We start from the raw sequence: 8,061 nt of genomic DNA on the forward strand, positions 1-8,061 counted from the left end.
TATGTTTGCACATGATGTTTTGGTTATGAAGTAAGTGATAAATATGTTTGTTTAAAGAAGAAAATGTTGAAGAATGGTTGTGAAATTGCAAGTACATTCGGCCTAGTACTCATATGATGTGAAAATCTTGGAATTTATTGTTGATTGGTGCAAGTATGACTAAGTATAATCGGCCATATGAGTGCTTGATGCTATATTATAAGTATTGAGCTACAATATGTAAAGCATTAGCTAGTAAAATGTGTGCCATTCATGTGTGGTGTTAAACATGTAATTGGCCTCAACATCAACATGCATAATCGGCCATGAATGAGTGCCTAAGAGGTTGTGTTGTTCGCCATGAGTAAGCATGTTGAAGGCTTTGTGTGTTGAGTCGATTCATGAATTCGTACTTATGTGACTTTAATGTCTAGTGAATATATGTGGGCTAAGTGCCTTGAGTTCTTCTTTTCGATACTCAAATGATTGAATCAAATTATTTGTTAAATTAAGCTCAAGAGCAAAGGGGACCAAATCCGATAAAGAGAAGGAAAAAGTAGTCGAATAGCCATCGAATCGTTCGACAACATCCGAGGTAAGTTTTCGAGTATCGAAACTTAGATTTTGATTCGATTGAATGAAGTAATAAGCAATCGAAATTGTGCCCTTGTATATGGCCATTGAGCCGAAATGATATTTTGATTAAGTAAAATGTGCATAAAAGTTTGTTATGAAATTGAAACAAAGATGTGAATGAATGTGCGAATTGTGATATCGGGCTAAGCTCAAGGCAATTGTGCGATTGTGATATCCGGGCTAAGCTCAAGGCAATGTGCGAGCTATGATATCCGGGCTAAGCCCAAGGCAATTGTGCGAGTTGTGATATCCGGGTTAAGTCCCAAAGGCGTTTGTGCGGGTTACCATAACCGGGCTATGTCCCGAAGGTGTTTTGAGCAGTAGCTATATCCGGATAAACTCGAAGGTATGTGATTTGAAATTTATAAGCTGCTGGAAAATTTTCAGTTAATGCACTTGTGAAATTCCCAACAACAAGGTATGTTTTGTGTGTGCTTTGCACACTATGAGTAAGTGCGTATGAATATTCGCTCTAATGATAAATGAGCTATCGGCATTAACTAGGCCGTTATTTGTGTATGAATATAAGAGTTGGGATTGTGAAGTAATCATGTCTTTGAGAAATTGTGCATATGAATTATTGTTTAGCTACTTGAATGCTATGCTTTGGTTGTGTGTATATTATGGCTCGAAACTTACTAAGCATAAATTGCTTACTCCGTTTCTTTGTTTCTCTGTTTATAGATTTTGCTCGTTAGCGATCGGATTCGGGATCATAGAAGTTGAAGTCAACCACACTATCAAAGCCCTTTTTGGTACTCCTTTAGTTGAGTTTTGGATATGGCATGTATAGGACTACCCTCGGTTGTTTTAAGTACTTGTGATGTATATGTGTACGGCCATGCGAAAATGGTTCGTAATAGTGGAGTATGGAATTAGACCATTTGTGGTTTGTAATTATATTTGGTTTCATGATGTGATTATGGTTTGGAATGAGAGAGTTGGTCACATGATCAGCCATTGGAATGGCTAAATATGATCATATGTGGACCTAAGTATGACTAGACTATAGTTGGTTCATGGGAACTACAATATAGGTAAAGCCTACCTTAAAAACAGATGCTGCCAGCTGCAGTGACGTGGATGTGGAAAATCACCAAAATTTGTAGGAACAGTGTTAAATAGTGAATAAATTATGTGATCTAACCTTGAGGAGTCTATTTTCATATGAAAGTAACGAAACGATCATATGAACAGTATACCGAGAGATATTAAAGTTCTCGTGAGACAGGGCCAGAACGGTTTCTGGGTCCCCTGTTGCAACTTTGAAAATTTACCATAAATTATCCAGATTGAATTAGAAGTCATGCCTTATATGTGAAGATTCCTTTTTGAGTCTAGTTTCATTAGAAAGAAACGGAATCAGTATTGAAACCCTGTACAGAGAGATATTCAAGTTGTAACGCACAAAGGGCAGTGCAGTCGACCCCTGTAACATGGGTGATTTTAACTAATAAACTGTACCAATTGGCCCGACCAAAAATTCTAGAAATAAATCCATGGATGGATATATGAGTCTAAATTCAGGGAAAATTTACGGAATCAGTTTCTGAGTTGTGAAACTCGAGATATGCTTTTAAGGCGACAGCGATGCAGTTTTCAGCTGCACAGGAATGTCAAATTGGTCGGTGCCATAAGTGGTTTTGGCTTGTTAACCCCTCGTGTCCGACACCGGAAACGGTCTCGGGTTCGGGGTGTTACATAATCATGTCACACGGTCGTGGCACATGGGCATGTCCCTTTTTCAAAGAGTTGTATTTTACACGGAAAAGGATATTTAGGGAGGAAGAAAGCCAAACCAAAGCCTATATAAACACCCTAAGTGTGACCTAGAAGGAGGCTGCTCTTTACAGAACTTTTCTGGAATACAGTACCACACGCCGGGAATTACTTGAAGAAAGCCAGACGATCCATCTCAAAAGCCGGAGCTACTCCAAGATTGAAGAACTCTCTCAGAATTCCTTCAGGGGTTTTAGAGTTTTCTTTATGTTTTGTTATTTTCATACTTTTGAGATGTACTCTTATTTTATTATGAACTAAACCCCTTAGTTACCTAAGAGGGATAAAACCTATGATGGATGTTGTTATTATTATTTGAACTGTATGATAAATACTTGATTTGTTCTTAATTATGTGTTCTTAATGCTTGAGTTAATATTTCGGGTATTAATTCATGATTTGATGTGCTTATGCAGAGGAGGAATAGACCCTGCCTAGGAGCAGATTTGGCATAGTTAAGCAGAGTTGATCGAACGCCTAGAAATAGGGTTACGAGATTTTTCCAGATTAGGGTGAAACCTAATAAGGGGATCCATAGATCGAGTTAATGCAACCCTAGAGTGTTAATTAGAGAAAAGTCTCGGTTATTCAATCTAGGGATTAGACGTTATTAGTCTTGAATAGGGATAATAACTTAACTTAGGGATCTCTACGGATCATGTCAAGTGAATAAATCGTCCGGTTCAGAGTCAGATAACAAGTGAAATCTAGGTGGATTCCTCCTTAGGTGTCGTCTTTATCAATTGCTTTTCTTAAAGTCTTTTTCCAAATTTTCTCTTTGCTTTAATTAAATTAGTTAATTAGTTTAAATAATTAGTTTGATAAATAAACCCTTTTATTCTTAGGCTAGATAATAAAAAGATAGTTATTACTAGTACTTTTGGTTCCCTTGGGTACGATATCCTTGTCTTTCCATTACTATACTATTGTTCGATAGGTGCGCTTGCCTTTTCGTCATGATAATAGTTAGTCTAGGTTTGATCTTCATTATAAATATTTATTACTTGTTACGAATCACATGATCAAATGCCGAAATTTTTAGAAGGCAGAATTCAAGTCCGGCTTAAACACATCCCAATCCTTCTTACTCTCCACCAAATCAGCACAACTCTCCTACTAAACTCAAATCCCTTCTCTTTCTCCCCAAAACGTGATAACATCCCGTATCCCACAATTTTCTCCTAAAATCCCTCCATCAATATCTCCTCAATCACCAATTCAAGCTCCACCCAACTCAACAGAGTTTCGGTCAATCTCAACTACTCACATGGCAAGAGCAGCAAAATAAAACACTCCACTGCCTTCCCCAAGATTCGAACCTCTGCCCTCTAGAATAGGTAACACGCCACTTACCCCCTAGACCAGCAAGCTCTTTATGACATGCTTCACCCATTTTTATTTAAAAGCCTACTGCCTAGAGACAGTGTTTATTCCTTCAAAAACAAAACTTTTGCAGAAGCCAAGGCTTGAACCCAAGACTTCTCACACACTTCCTAGAACACTTAACCATTGAAACAGATGCACAGTTGTGTCACTTGCACAACTAAACATTTATGTGCAGCCTCTTACCTATTCCCATGCTCAAGACCTAATACTTCTAGGCCCAAAATTCGGGGCATTACAGGCTTCCAATCTAATATTGCCAAAATCTTGCTCGCATCCACTCGAGTACCCGATGCTGACACAACATGCCCCAGAAAACTGACTTTGCGTAACCAAAATTCACATTTACTGAACTTTGGAAATAGTTGCTTATCTCGTAAAGTCTGTAACACTACTCTCAGATGTTCAGCATGTTCGGATTCATCACGAGAATAAATCAAGATGTCATCTATAAATAAAACCACAAATTGATTCAAATACGGTCTGAAGATCCAATTAATTAAATCCATAAAAACAGCAGGTCCATTTGTTAATCCGAAAGGCATAACTAAAAACTCATAATGTCTGTACCTCGTTCGAAAAGTAGTTTTCGGCACATTAGAGTCTTTAACTCGTAACTAATAGCAACCTGATCTCAAATCTATCTTTGAAAATACTGTAGCCCCTTTCAACTGATCAAACAAATCGTCTATTTGTAGCAAAGGGTATTTATTCTTGATAGTCGCTTTATTGAGCTGTCAATAGTCGATGCACATTCTCATAGTTCTGTCTTTCTTTTTCACAAGCAAAACCAGTGCACCCCAGGGAAAATAACTCGATTGTGCAAAACCTTTATCAGTCAACTCTTGCAACTGAGCTTTCAACTCTTTTAATTCGGTCGGTGCCATTCTATATGGAGCTATCGATATTGGAGTGGTTCCTGGTACTAACTCATTACCAAACTCAACCTCTCGGATTGGTGGTAAACATGGTAACTCTTCAGGAAACACATCTAGGTAGTCATACACAACTGGCACTGATTCGATCTTCTTTTCAGTCACTTTCGTATCAAGTACCTAAGAAAAGTAAGCTTCACAACCCTTTGTCACATATTTCTAATCTAACATCGAAGAAATCACTGTCGGTAAACCATTCAAATCATTAGACTCAATCTAAATTATCTTATCATTCTGACATCTCAGATCAATCGTCTTTTGTTTACAGTTCACTATCACATCATGCAATGTTAACAAATCCATACCCAGAATTATATCAAATTCATCGAATGGCAACAACATCAAATCGGCCAGAAAACATGAATCTCGAATCATCAATGGACAGTTTTTGCATACTTTATCAACCAATACACATCTACCTAAGGGGTTCGATACTCTAATCACAAATTCAGTAGACTTTACAGGCAAAGTGTTACTGGATACTAAGTTCATACATATATGAATGAGTAGATCCTGAATCTATTAATGCAATTATAGTAGTATCATAATGAGTGAAAGTACTAGTAATACCATCTGGAGACGAAGCTTCTTCGTGAGCGCGAATAGCATAAGCTCTGGTAGGTGCGCAGGCTTCAGATCTTATAGCTATGTCTTTAGTCATTCTTTGGCTGCCACTCACATTACCCGTGTTTCTGGGTGGTCTACCTCTAGCTGTAGTGTTACTCAGCCTCGCATTTCGCACTATATCCTGCTCGACCAACTCAGGACATTCACGAATGAAATGATCTAATGATCTACATTAGAAATAAGCTCGATTATTCAATCTACAATTTCCAGGATGTTATTTAGCACATGCATTCAGGTTGATTTGGTCTAACATTTCCAACACTAGCTATTGAAGTAGCTTTTGAACTCACAGGTGGCCTCTCTCGGTCTCGTCTAGAATAGCCCCCAGTAGCCTTTGAAAGGTTAAAATGATCTCAAAATCTTTTTGATCCTGACTGATATGACTTACTCGATGATCTTTTCCGTATCTCTCTAACTTCTGAGTTGACTTTTCTTTTATCTTTCCTGAGTTCTTCAACTTTACACGCTCGTTCAATGAGCACGACAAACTCTTTTATTTCCAAAATCCTGACTAATAAGCGGATATATTTATTCAAACCATCTTCAAATCTTTTGCACATAATTGCTTCAGTTAAAACACATTCTAGTACATATTAACTTAATCTCACAAATTCTCGTTGATATTCCGTAACACTGTTTCAACTCAAGAAACTCTTTGTATTTCTGATCTATGAATCTCTGACTGATGTACTTCTTTCTAAACTCAGTCTGAAAGAACTCCCAAGTGACTCGTTCTTTCGGAACCACTGATATCAATGTTTTCCACCAATGGTATGACGTATCTCTCAAAACTGAAATAGCATATTTAAGACATTCATCAGAAGTACATGACATTTCATCAAACACTTATATCGTATTCTCAAGCCAAAACTTAGATCTCTCAGCATCATCATTAGTAGTAGCACAATACACATCAACCCCATATTTTCTAATTTTATCAACCAGAGGCTTACTCAATTGAATCAGATTCACAACTTGTGGCATGATAGGAACTTGTGGAGGATTATGCGGGGGTGAAGGTTATGGAGCAGCTGGATTAGTTCTAATATACTAAGTTAACCACTCATTCATCATCTGAAAGAAGCCTTGCTTAGCCTCTCCCTCGTGGATACTCGTAATCGGCCTAGAATCAGCCGGCACTGCCACTTAATCAGGAGTAGGCACATTGCTTTCCACATCATCAGCTATGGCTCGATCAGGATCCATTTACTATACGATAAACACATTTTAACTGTCATATAATGCCCCAAAAATCCTGAAATTTTGAACTTTCTTTTTTTTTTTCAGTTTCGATAAAAATTGTGTTTAACATTCCTAGTCAAGTGTTAATTATGTGATAGTAGGTCTTGGTTAAGGTTTGAGTATGAACTTAGGGGTGAAGGAAATTATGGTTTAATTATTAAAAGAACCATGTTGGCAAGTAGGTTGGCTTTTAAATAAATGAAGGAAGAATTGGACACAAGAAAGCCTTGTGGTGGAGTGGCAAGTGACGTCACATACAAGGCGAAGAGGTAAGGGGTTCGAATCCCTCCTTGCTCAAAGGAAGGATTTATTTTTGCTTAAGGGATGAACAGTGGTAGCATTGAATGTGAACTCTGTAGCAAGTGATAAGAGGAGAAATTTGAGGAGAGGATTAAGGGGTTATTAGGGAGAAAAATTAGGAGATAAGGAGTGTAAAAAGGTGGAGCCGAATTGGGGATTAGGGGATAGGAAATTCAACTAGAGGCTATATATATATATGCCGAATGTGAGGTTTCCAAGCTAATGCCGAATTCTTCCTCACCTTGTTTCCAGAAACCACCTTCTTTCTCCAAAGATCTAAAAGCCGAAAATCCCTTGTTCTTCATTCTTTGTGCCGATTCTCTATTTTTCCCTACTTAAAGTTTTATTTTTTGATTCACCTCTAGTTTTAAACGATTTCTACTTCTCTTTGTCCCGAATAACCTTTTTCACCATACAAGTTTCAAAAGCCGAATATCCTCTGTGCCGCCACTACCTTTTCCACTCAGTCAATTCTAGTGTAAGTGCTTTGTTCTCTCAATTAGTTTTAGTAGTATTGATTACTCCTTCCCTCACTTATTTTAAATGGTTTTGGTAGGACTAGTATCGAATCCCAGTCTTTTGGATCCTTACCGATTTGCTCCTTAGGTGTGAGATCTTGGTAAGTGTTCTTCACTTTGGTAAGGGTTGGCTGAATAGGTTTTAATGGGAATAGGGTGACATATGTTGGATACAAGTCACCCATTATGTTTTTAACGATAAAGGTTAATGCAGATCTGGGTAGCATTCGTGATTAGTGATCAAGGAAAAGCTAATAAGACTTGGTGTTTCAGGTGAGGTTAAGGTAAGACTTTGACTTTTGGTAAAGTATTCAATAAGTATATGTGAGTAATCATTGAGTGATATCGATTGTAGGTTCGTGGTAAGGGGGATCGGAGCATGCTTGATTATCAGGTGTGTACATACACTACACACACACAGTAGATTGGCAAAAGCTAAAATGTCGAAAAGCCAAAAGTTTGGCTACGATAGTCTTACGAGTGCGCGAACACTCGTAAGAGGGAAACCGATAGGTTATCGGAGGCCCCATGGGTGATTCCATGAACTTGGGTCGTGTTTTGGCCAATCGGGCTAGGATTGGCTAAGTGGGCCCGATGGGTTGTTGGGCCCATAATAGGCGAAATTGGTAACTTGATGTTAAGTGATGGAAATCATATGAAAG

Source organism: Gossypium arboreum, chromosome 4 (genome assembly GCF_025698485.1).
Source record: "Gossypium arboreum isolate Shixiya-1 chromosome 4, ASM2569848v2, whole genome shotgun sequence".
NCBI lineage: Eukaryota > Viridiplantae > Streptophyta > Magnoliopsida > Malvales > Malvaceae > Gossypium > Gossypium arboreum.